This window comes from Macaca fascicularis, chromosome 4, assembly GCF_037993035.2.
Source record: "Macaca fascicularis isolate 582-1 chromosome 4, T2T-MFA8v1.1".
In the NCBI taxonomy this organism is placed as follows: Eukaryota; Metazoa; Chordata; class Mammalia; order Primates; family Cercopithecidae; genus Macaca; species Macaca fascicularis.
The window spans coordinates 168,728,365-168,740,466 of record NC_088378.1 but is presented as its reverse complement, the minus strand read 5'-3'; the positions used below and the strand labels follow the sequence as shown (position 1 = coordinate 168,740,466).

Below are 12,102 nucleotides of genomic sequence, written 5' to 3'. Positions count from 1 at the left end.
TTATCTTTTTCCAGATCTTTAAGAAAAGTCTTTTGATGTTTTCCCCATTCAGTACAATGTTGGCTACAGGCTTATCATCTACAACCTTTATTATTTTGAGATATGTTTCTTCTATAACCAGTTTGTTGAGGGTTTTTATTATAAAAGGATGATGAACTTTATCCAATGCTTTTTCAGCACCTACTGAAATTGGCATATGATTTTTCTTGGTTCCATTAATGTGATATATTTCAATAATTGATTTGCATATGTTGGGCCATCCTTGCATTCCTGGGATGAATTCCTGCTTGATTATGGTGAATGATCTCTTTAATGTGTCGTTGGTTTTTTTGCTAGTATTTTGTTGAGAATCTTTGCATCTATGCTCATCAGTGATATTGGATAGTAGTTTTCTTTTTCATTGTGTCCTTGTCTAGTTTTGGTATCAAGGTAATGCTGGTTTTATAAAATGAGTTTTGAAAAAAAAATACCTCCTCTTCAACTTTTTGGAATAGTTTGGGAAGAATTGGAATTAGTTCTTCTTTAAAAGTTTGGAAGATGCTTTGTGTTTCTGTGGTATCAGTTGGATCTGTGGTATCAACTGTGGTATCAGTTGTTTTTTTTTTTTTGGACAGGAAGTAGAATTTTGGGTGAGTATTAAGTGGAGGCAGCATATTGGAAGCCCTCATGAGTGCAGGGCCCGCCATTTGTCCAGAGGACCACAATTGGGGATGTACTTGACCCCACAGCCATCTGGGATGAGCCGCTTTTAGCCACCATGTCTTCAAATTCATCAGCATTGAACTTGGTGAAGCCCCACTTCTTTGAGATGTGGATCTTCTGGAGGCCAGGAAACTTGAACTTGGCCCTGCGCAGGGCCTCAATCACGTGCTCCTTGTTCTGCAGCTTGGTGTGGATGGACATGATAACTTGGCCAATGTGAACCCTGGCCACAGTGCCCTGGGGCTTTCCAAAAGCACCTCGCATGCCTGTTTGGAGCCTGTCAGCCCCAGCACAGGACAACGTCTTGTTGATGCGGATGACGTGGAAGGGGTGGAGTTGCACCCGGATATGGAAGCCATCCTTGCCACAACTTTTTACCATGTACTTATTGGCACAAATTCGGGCAGCCTCCAGGGCTTCAGAGGACAGCTGCTCATATTCATCTGACACCATGTGGTCACAGAGCGAAAACTCATCCACTTTTGCCTTCTTCCGCCCCAGGTCGAAGATGCGAATCTTGGATCAGGGACACCTTGGCAGAAGCCAGACTTTGGGTATGGCTTGCTCTTACAATACCGGTAACAACGGGCGGGGCGGCGGCCCATGGCGACACCAGGATCTTCAGTGGCACACCGAAGGGAAAGAGCATCAGTTTTAATTTCTGATTTGATGTGCACATTTTCTCCTGTTTCTCAGTTAGTCTAGCTAACACTTTGTTAATTCTGTTTACCTTTTCAAAAAACCAACTTTTTGTTTTATATTTTGTGTTTTTTTGTCCCAATTTTATTTCTTCTCTGATCTTTACTACTTCTTTTCTCTTCTTTTTTCTTACCCCCGACATGGAGTCTCACTCTGTCACCCAGGCTGGAGTGCAGTGCCATGATCTCAGCTCATTGCAACCTCCACCTCTTGGGTTCAAACAATTCTCCTGCCTCAGCCTCCCAAGCAGCTGGGACTACAGCTACACACCACCACCCAGCTAATTTTTGTATTTTTAGTAGAGACAGGGTTTCACCATGTTGGCCAGGATGGTCTCAAACTCCTGACTTTAGGTGATCCAGCCACCTTGGATTCCCAAAGTGCTGGGATTATAGGCGTAAGCCACTGTCCCCAGCCACTATTTCTTTTCTCCTACTAATTTTGTGTTTGGTTTGCTCTTGCCTTTCTAGTTCATTGAGTGCATTGTTAGGTTGTTTATTTGAAATTTTTCTACTTTTTTGAGGTAGGCATTTATTTATTTATTGGAGTTTCACTCTTGTTGCCCAGGCTGGAGTGCAATGGCGTAATCTTGCTTCACCACAACCTCTGCCTCTCGAGGTAGGCATTTATTACTGTAAACTTCCTTGTTAATGCTGCTTTGGCTGGGCCCCATAGGTTTTAGTATGTTGTGTTTCGATTTTCATTTGTTTAAAGAAATTTTTAAATTTTCATCTTAACTTTTTCATTGACCCATTGTTCATTCACCCAATTAACCAAATTGACCTATTGGTTAATTTCTGCATGTTTGTGTAGTTTTCAAGTTTCCTTTTGTTATAGATTTCTAGTCTTATTCCTTTTGGTCAGAAAAAATACTTGATATGATTTGAATTAAAAAAAAATTGTTGAGACTTCTTTTGTGACTGAAGGTATGGTCAATTCTGGAGAACGTTACATATGCTAATGAAAAGAATGTGCATTCGGCAGAAGTTGGGCAAAATGTTCTATAAATGTCAGCTAGGCCTATTTGGTTTAGTATGTAGTTTAAATTCAATATTTCTTTATTGATTTTCTGTCTAGATCATCTGTCCAATGCTGGGAGTTAGATGTTGAAGTTTCCTCTTTATTGTATTACAGTCTATCCCTCCCTTTAGATCTAATAATATTTGCTTTATATTTTTGAAAGCTCCAGTGTTGGATGCATAAATACTTAGAATCGTTAAGTCCTCTTGCTTAATTGACTCCTTTGTCATTATATAGTGCCTTTCTTTGTCCTTTTTTTTTTTTTTTGCAGTCTTTGATTTGTAATCTATTTTATTTACTATAAGGATAGCTATTCCTGCTCTTTTTTGGTTTCCATTTATGTGAGATATATTTTCCCACCCTTTCACTTTCAGTGTATGCTTGTGTTTATAGGTGATGTGGGTTTCTTGCAGGCAGCATATATTTGGGTCTTGTTTCTTTATTCATTCAGTCACTATATGCCTTCTAATTTGAGGCTTGAGTCTATTTATATCCAGAATTCTTACTGATAAGTAAGCTTACTACTGCCATTTTGTTGCTATTGTTTTGTAACTCTTCCCTTCCTTTCTTTCTGTCTTACCATCTTCCTTTGTGGTTAAGTGAATTTCTCTGGTTGTATACTTTAATTTGTTTTTTTATTTTTAGTGAATCAGTTACACGTTTTTGCTTTGTAGTTACCAGGAGACTTACAAAGAAACATTTTATAGATATAACAAATTATTTTGAAGAGATAACAACTTATTTTAGATCACAAGGGGAAGAAATAACAAATTTAAAAAATATTCTATACTTTAACTCCATCTTCTCCACATTTAATTGTATACTCTCCTATTTACATATTTTTGTATTGCCTATCTTTTAGTGGGTTGATGTAGGTATTAGTGTTTTTAATAGATTTCTTACTAAAGTTATGAGTAGATTGCACAAACAATTATAGTATTAGAGTATCCTGGGTTTGTTATGTGCTTAATTTTACCAGTGGATTTTATACATTTACATGTTTTGTTATTGTTTTTGTTTTGTTTTTGCATGTTAGTATTTTTTTCTTTCAGTTTGAAGAGCTCTCTTTAGCATTTTTTGTCAGATGGGTCTGGTGACAAATTCTCACAGCTTTTGTTGTTTGGGAAAGACTTCTCTCCTTCATATTAGAAGGATAGTTCTGCTGGATATAGTATTCTTGGATGACAGTCTTTTTTTTTCTTTTAGAAGTTTGAAAATGTCATTCTACTCCCTCCTGGCCTGTAGGATTTCCTTTGAAAGATCTGTTGGCTGATCAATTGGAGCTCCTTTATATGTTATTTGCTTCATTTCTCTTGTTGCTTTTTAAGAGTCTCTACTTATCTTTTATTCTTGAACATTTGATTACTTTATTCTAGGGTTAGTCTCATTTGAGTTGAATCTGTTTGGTGTTTTCTGACCTTTCTGTACCTGGATATTTATTTTTTCCTCAAGTGTTAAAAGTTTTCTGTTATTATGCCTTTGAATAAACCTATCCCTTGTTCTTATTCAATTCTCTTTTGATCACCAATAATTCTTAGATTTGGTTTTTTTAAGGTAATTTTTTATATCTTGTAGATTTCTTTTCATTTTTTTTTTGTTTTCCCTGTATTTTCAAATAGCCTATCTTCAACCTCACTGATTCTTTCCTCTGCTTGATCCATTCTGCTATTGAGAACCTCTGTTGCATTTTTTAGTTCAGCAAATGTATTTCTCAGTTCCATGATTTCTGTTTGATTCTTTAATTTTTTCAATCTTTTTGTTAGATTTCTCTGATAAATTTCTCAATTGCTTTTCTATGTTATATTAGACATTTCTGAGTATTCTTAAAACTGCTATTTTCATTTTTTGGTCTGAGAGCATACATATTGCAGTTTCATTAGGGTCAGTTACTGGTTTATTGTTTTGTTCATTTGGGGAGGTCATGGTTCCCCATTTGCTGTTGTTTTTTATAGATGTACATTTACATCTTTGCATTGAAAGATTGTTTATTTCAGTCTTTTCTGCATGGGTTATTTTGAGTTTTATTGGATAAGTTTTCCTAGAAATTCTTTGTAATTTAATTGTAGATTGTCTTTTTTCCCTGCAATTATGTTGTTGCCTCTTTTTTGGCACTAGATGGTGCCTTAAGCCCAGGGTTGCCTCAGTTGTAGTAAACAACCAGAGTGCTGCCCATTCCAAATGGGAGAAATCTCAAAGGGGACATCCTGGTAGTGTGGGAAGGTTGGCTAGGAGTTTATGCCCAAGGAACTTGGGGAACAAACCTTCCACAGTGTGGTGCTGCTGCACAGCCACTCTAATTTGGCATCTCCTTCGGCCTAGTTACATAGCAGAGCTTCCAGGCCTCGGAATGGTAATACCCGCACCTTTGTCACTGGCTGTAATCAGGGTTATTTCTCCTTTCAGGCACTCCTGATGCTTCCCCATGGGTTAAGACAGAGACTGTTGTCCTAGGGAGCCCAAGTTGATAAAGAAGCTGGTTGTCCACCTCGGTCTCACTTTTTCCATTGTAGAAACTGTGAGTCAGGGAGAAATTTTTCTCATGCTTGGCGCTGTGCCAGGCAGACTTGGAGGGAGGGGTGTCATGGATATGGAAGTCCTTTTACTATCTGCTCCAAGTGATTTCACTGCTCTGTTGCCCTGGGAACTGTCTCATTCTGATATTTGAGTTCTGGGATATTGCTGGTGTTTATCTCAGTACTGTGTATTTGTTTTTGTTTTTTGAGGAGAGAGTGAAACCAGCTTGCTTTTCCTCTGTCATTTTGAAATCAAAAGTTCTGTTATACTGTCTTGATTACTTTAGTAGTGCTATGAATCCAACTTTATTCTTTTTTTTAAAAAATTATTTTACCTATCCTAATTCATTTTCCTTTTCACCTGAAATTTAGAATCATCTTGTGTACATATATGGCTGAACTTTTTATTGGAATTGCAGTAAATTTATAGATGTATTTGGGGAAAATTTTCATCCTTATTATGTTGAATTTTCCAATCAATGAACATTGTGTATCTCTGCTTTTATCTAGATCTTTGATTTCTGTCATCTGTGTTTCATAGTTTTCAGCATATAGATCCTGTGAACAATCATAAGGGCTGTTTTTTAACATTCAGTTTCAAATTATAATTGCTAGTGTATAGAAATGATTGATTTTTGTGAACAATTATTTTTAAATAAAAATATCTTAAGTGACTTTTCTTTATAGACTTTCTGAAGGATTCTACTTTATGTTCATGGAAATTACACTCTTTCCACCCTGAGATTTTATGGGTTGGTGAAGCATATAATTAAATTGTGTAATCATTATAATATACACAGGTGGCAGAAACAGGTTGGGAACAAACCCAATCAACTCTTGGTAAGCATATACATCGAACAGGAGGAGCAAAAGTATATCAGTGTGTCACAGTAGACTACTGGACTATAGGGATTCAGCATGGTCATGAACAAATAGAGTAAATAGAAGGTCAGTCAATTAATCTGGGGAGTCAGCTAAGCAAAGGTCATTTAAGAGAGCTTCTGCTGAAAGATCTACATGAAAGAGACAAGAAGGCAATAGAAAGGCCCAGTTCCTATGATTGCATTTAAACATAAAACTAATGCTATATCCTGAGAACGTAAGAAACATATTTTATACTCATCACAATATACCTACTGAAGGAGCACTGATAAAGAAGGAAAAATGGCTATTATAATCATGTTTTTGAAAAATATTTAATAATGGTAGGAAAGATCTTAATTATAATACTAAGTGAAAAAAAATCTTAGGGAACAAAAATGTTATATACAATATAATATTACTGCAATTATACAAAAAAGTATTTTTATAAGAAAGATGAAAAACACATCAAAATGTTTATAATAATTATGTATGGCTGTTGGAATATGGTTGGCATTTATTTACTTGTTTTTGCTGTTTTTACATTTTTACAGCTTTTACAATGGCTACGGGTTATTTTTACAATCAGAAAAAGTGTTATTTTTAAAAGAAGAGGAATTCTTCTTTCTATACTTTATTTGCCTCATTGAGATATCTGACAACAATATCCTCATTGTTCTCTTGAGTTGTAATAAAAAACCATTTCAGGATTTTGGCATTTCCCACAAATTTCCTATGCCTTTTAAGTAACCAAGCAAGCTGCAGTAGTTTCTGCCATTTGATAAATTTACATTAATGATTATGACAACAATAATTGTACAGGCTTTGCAAAGCTATCTATTTAATAAAATCGTTACTGTAAAGACTTTAAGGAACTATAAGCAGGGGTCAGGGCCAACTTCATGTTTGTCCCCTTCATAGTCATCCAAGTCTTTAATTTAGCTAAGGTCACAAGCCCCATGTGGAGCGTCAAACCAGAAAACATTAAACACAGTTATTTCACTCTTTCTCCTCATTTCCTTGCATAGGCTAACCTTAGAGTTTGTTGGCAGGTGCTAGAGTTATACATAAAGTTCCAGATCACTAGCTGGGGGATTTAAAAAGAAGGTGCAGAACATCACACAGAATCTAAGGCTATTCTCTCTGCCAGTTAGTGGTTCTTTTCTGTGTCGGTTTTCTTAGATGAGTGGTTCTTAACCTTTCCTGGATCATGATATTCTCAGTCATTTTATGTAGACACTCAAATTTCCCTAAATTCTTACATCAACAAATCCATTCCCTCCCCCAAATCTATTACCAATGCACAGGATTTATTACAAGCAAGTGTTTCACGTCAGTCCCCCATGGGTGGCCTTAGCTCAGGCTTCATCTTCTCTCACCTTCTGTGCCACTAGCCTCCAAAGTGGGCTTCCTAACTCTAGTCTCCTGAGTGGCATCCATCTTCCACACCAACGCACTGCAGCCATTTTCCTGAAAGCAAACCTGGTCATGCCCTCCCTCACTTGAAGCTATTCTTGATGAAGCTCCTTCCTTTATTTTCTGTGGCTAAGGGGAATGCGGTGGTATTCTACCAACTTATAACATCACAGCCAGGCTGAGGAGGTCAAAGGATAGAGGACAATTTCACATGCTAAGTGAGCATGCCTTTCTTTTTATTCTCCCCTGTAGGGCAATAATAGTTGGCTTGAGCTGTGTTTCAAATAGGAGAATAATTTGCAGGGAGTCATTATGTGTCTCTCCAAGGATCACTCTTCCTGAGACAGATCCATCAATCTACTCAGGGATCAGGCTCAGAAAAGTAAGCCACAGTGATGTGGGCCACATCTGTGAATGCACCAGGGAGCCCCAGGAGCCAGGTGGTAAGAAATGTCATAAAGGGGGTTGGAGGATAAGCTCCGGGAGGAGAAAAGTGGAGAAATGCTCATGTTTTAACAACGGTTCTCAAACTTGGCTGCATATCAGAATCACCTGGGGAACTCTGAGAAATCCCCATACCCAGGCCCACCCAACCCTATCAAATCAAAGTCTCTGAGGTGGGACCAGGTACCTGAATTCTTTAAAATCTCCAAGGTGATGGCACTGTGTGGAAGGTTTGAGAGTCAGTGTCTTAGACGATTTGGGTTTGCCGGAAGGTTTCCGGATGGAGCCTGGGTGCTGACCCTTTTACCCTAACTGGTTAGAGTGGCAGATGAAGCTCCACCCATCTAGTGCTAGATCTTTTGGAGATTTATTTTTAAAAGCCACTCATTATTCCTCTCCCCATTTGGCAAAAGCATTTTCATTCATTTCCTCTTTGACACCCATTACATTTTAAAAAATTATTTAGTCCTATACTGGACAGTCTGTAGCAAGTCCAGCCTGCTCTGCCACTAGTCAGTTGGATGCCAGGACTCAGTTCTTTTCCAGGGAAGCAGGAAAAGTTAGAATAGGCCATCTTTAAGTTCCCTTCATCTCTTTAGTTTTAGAATTTAGTCCTCTACAACTCTGTCTCCATTTTTCTGAGACTGTTCTGAGCCGCCTCTGCCCACATCTTTCTGGCTGATCTCCAGCCACAGCTGCTTGCCTCGTGGCCACTACTTCCTGCTGGATGTCCACAGGGCTGGGGTGGTGGGCAGGGAGGGAGAGTGATGATGGAAAACCAGGATGACCAACAGCTCGAAATCCCCTGAGGGTGGCATTCCTTTTTGAGGAACCGACCACTCCTCTACATAGCAGCTGAGATACAGGAGTTCCTGTTTCAGCTCCCCCACCCTGCTGGAGGCCGTAAGGCAGGGAGTGGTCAGCTTTTACTGGAGAACATGAAATAGCAGGAAACGTCACCTACAAGGGCACATTAATCACATTAGCTTGGAAAGCTATCATCTGGGATTCAAAGTCCCTCGTGTGAGCACAGCACTTCTAGGCAGCCCGTTTCCACAGCCCTGCTGCCCACGCCTTTTGTTTTAGAAGACCGGTCTCTGCAGCTCACTGCTGCTGGAAGGACGACCCGCGTGATCACATGTTGTGTACACATGCATTCGCATGCATAGTAAAACCAGGTGAGCTTAAGTCATTTTGGCCAGACTGAAGTCAAGCTTCTGAAAATATAAAACGGTTGTATTTCTGGGCCAATGCTGACCTGACCCTGGAGGTGGCATGTTGATGACGCCAGGAAGTTATTCTATTTTCTGGTGGGGGAATACTTGTCTTGTTCTTTTTTCTTTTCCTACAGAAAATGCAGCCATTACGCACATTCAAAAAATTACATTTGGGCTTTGTGGCATAATAAGAAATATATAGGTATTGGTCCCTGCTCCTGATTCCTGACACGGAGCCACTAAAACCCTTGTAATTTCCTGAGTGATAGGGGTGCTAGGAGAATATTTTGTCCTAATATTTGGTCTCTGACCCAGTTCCCAGCACAGAGCTCTTAAATCCCTTGGACTTTCCTGGGTGGCAGGAGCACATTTCATTCTAACAAGGTGACTCTTGGTGGACTCCTATGTGGAGTCTGTCACCAGAAAGAACAAGCCATGATGAGAAGCTTGGAACATTCAGCCTCACTCTCCATCCTCTGGGTAGAGGAGTGGGGCTGGAGATTTAGTCAAAAATTGATCATGCCTATGTCATGAAAGATCTACATCATAGATTTTTCTATGTCTATAAAAATCCCTAAAGTAGAGGGTTGAGAGCTTCCAGATTGATGAATGCATCTATGTGCTGGGGGTGGTGCATCTCAACTCCACGGAGACAGAAGTGCCTGTGCTTGGGACCCTTTCAGACCTTGCCCTCTGCATCTCTTTATCTGGCTGTGTATGTGTATCCTTTGTAATATTCTTTATAATAAACTGGTAGGTGAATATAAGTGAGTATTTCCCTGACTTCTGCAAACTGTTCTAGTAAATGGTCAAAACTGAGGCGGAGGTTATGGGAACCTCCTATTTGTAACCAAGTCAGACAGGAGTTGTGGGTAACCTAGAGACCATCGCTTGTGATTGGCATCTGAAGTGGGGTGAGGAGTCAGGAGGAACTGAACACTTAACCTGTGGGACAAAATGCCCATGTGCTAATCCCAGGTAGATGGTGTCAGAATTGAATCGAATTATTGAACACCCAGTTGGTGTCTGAAGAGAATTGGGGAACTAGTTGGTGTGGAAAAACCCCACACACATTTGGTTACAGAAGCGTTCTGTGTTAAGTGTGAGTATAAGGAAGGAAACAGGAGTTTTTCTTACAGACTTACATTTAAGGAATTATCTTTCTTGAAAATGATATTGAAGTCAGCACTGTCTGGGAAAGTCTGGAACATAAAGTGCTTCTGAGTGAGGATCTTGTGTACCATTAAAATGAGGCACTCTTTAGGGAGGGAACAACCTACTTTTAGATGAGGGTCTTAGGGGAGACTTTATTTTGGAGCCATTTGTGGGCACTTGAGCTTGACTTTCAGATCTCTGGTTGGGCAGGAACAGCTCCTTGCTAGGGGCTACTGAATGAACCTCAAGGATAAGTGAAGTTGAGAGATCTTAGGCCACATCAAAGAAGCGGGAAGGACACGGAGCCTTCTTCCCTTCTGGGAGACAAGGGCACCGGAGGCCTTCCTTGCTTTGATAACAATGCATATCTATTTCGTGAGGATTAAAAGGGCATTTTGTCCATGGGGGATGCTAAAAATATACTTGTAGGAAGAAAGGAAAAGGGGGAAAGGGAAGATGTGATAAAAGGAAAAAGAGAAAAAGGGATCATTCAAAGTACTTGAAATAAAAATTTTGGTTAGCTCAAAAAAGAAGTAAAAAGCAGTATCTAGAGAGCAATAGCACGAAAGAGAAAACAAGCAAGTATTCCTGGATGTTTCTTTCTCACCGTATCACCTTGAGCACGTTATTTAACCACTCTGAGTCCCAGTTTCCTCATCTGTAAAATGAGTCTCTCTTTACAGGAATTTTGTGAGGATCAACAAACAAAAAAGCTCTGCTGATTCGTGATGATGCTAATGCCAAACACCATGCACACTCACCACAGCCTAAAACCTTTTCTAAGAGCTTCACATGTATGATCTCATCTAGTCTTCAAAACAGAACTGTGAAGGAATTTCCTTCCTCATTTGAAAGAGAAGACTGAGGCACAGCCCCTCAGCTAAACCAACAGGTGGCGTGCTTGGATTTGAACCTTGCTAGTTGCTCTTGCTCCTCAGTCTGTGTTAAGTCCCTCCCTTCCTCACCATCCTATGTTGCAGTAGCTCCTCTTCCTTTTCTTCTTCTTCTTCTTTTTTTTTTTTTTTTTTTTTTTGCTTTTTGAGACCGAGTCTTGCTCTGTCACCTAGGCTGGAGTGCAGTGGTGCCATGTAGACTCGCTGCAACTCCACCTCCAGGGTTCAATTGATTCTCCCGCCTCAGTCTCCTGAGTAGCTGGGATTACAGGTGCAGGCCACCATGCCTGGCTAATTTTTGTATTTTTAGTAGAGATGGTGTTTCACCATGTTGGCCAGGCTGGTCTTGAACTCCTGACCTCAAGTGATCCACCTGCCTCAGCCTCCCATAGTAGCTCCTCTTTTGACTATTTCACAGGTGAGATGCTAATTCTGACAATTCGAAATAACTTTGGTTGGCTAAATTGGGCTCTATGCAGTTGGGAAGTATCACTGGATTTGACTTATCTAGGCTCAGTTCATTGTTAGCAAACATAATTGAGACACACTGAGATCTTGTGATCCAAGCCTGAGAACTACAAACATTAAATCCACAAATGTATTTCAAAGTTCAAATTTTACATCAGTAAAACAAGGAAATGTAAGTGTCATAACATAATGGCAGCTTTCCAAGAATGAGTACTTTTATTGGTGGGGAAAATTGGCCTTTTGGGTCACCTTACTTTAGCTCTTCAAGGAAGTACAACTATATAAAGTTGACCTTATGTTATGATATTGAACAGCTGGGCTATGGAATATTTTAAACCAATGTTTAAAAATAATCCCATACAGTGGAAATTGATGCAATCCTAAGGGGAAAGAGAGCTTTGGAGGAGTGTCTGGCTTCCTCTTGGCTTGAAACAGACAGGCAGATCTTGTCTACTCTTGTTGGTTTTCTAGCATTAGGACATTATGCAAATGGATCAGGGCCATGTATCCTGAGAGAGAAAATGGTTCCCTGGAAATGTTTTGGCAATCACAGATTCTTCCAGGTGCCTGCCTGAGAATCATTTTCTTACTTTGAGAATTTTCTTCCAAGTGGGCACAGATGACAGAATTCTGGACTTGTTTGGAAATATGATCCCATCAGTTCTCAGACATTTTTAGAATATCTACCCAACCCCAGTCTTTTAGCACCCCTAT

General features: G+C 39.5%; 1 pseudogene; it reads right to left on the bottom strand.

The window, feature by feature from the left end:
- Positions 1 to 629: 629 nt before the first annotated feature.
- Positions 630 to 1,349, bottom strand: LOC102134937 (large ribosomal subunit protein uL16-like; annotated as a pseudogene).
- Positions 1,350 to 12,102: the final 10,753 nt, after the last annotated feature.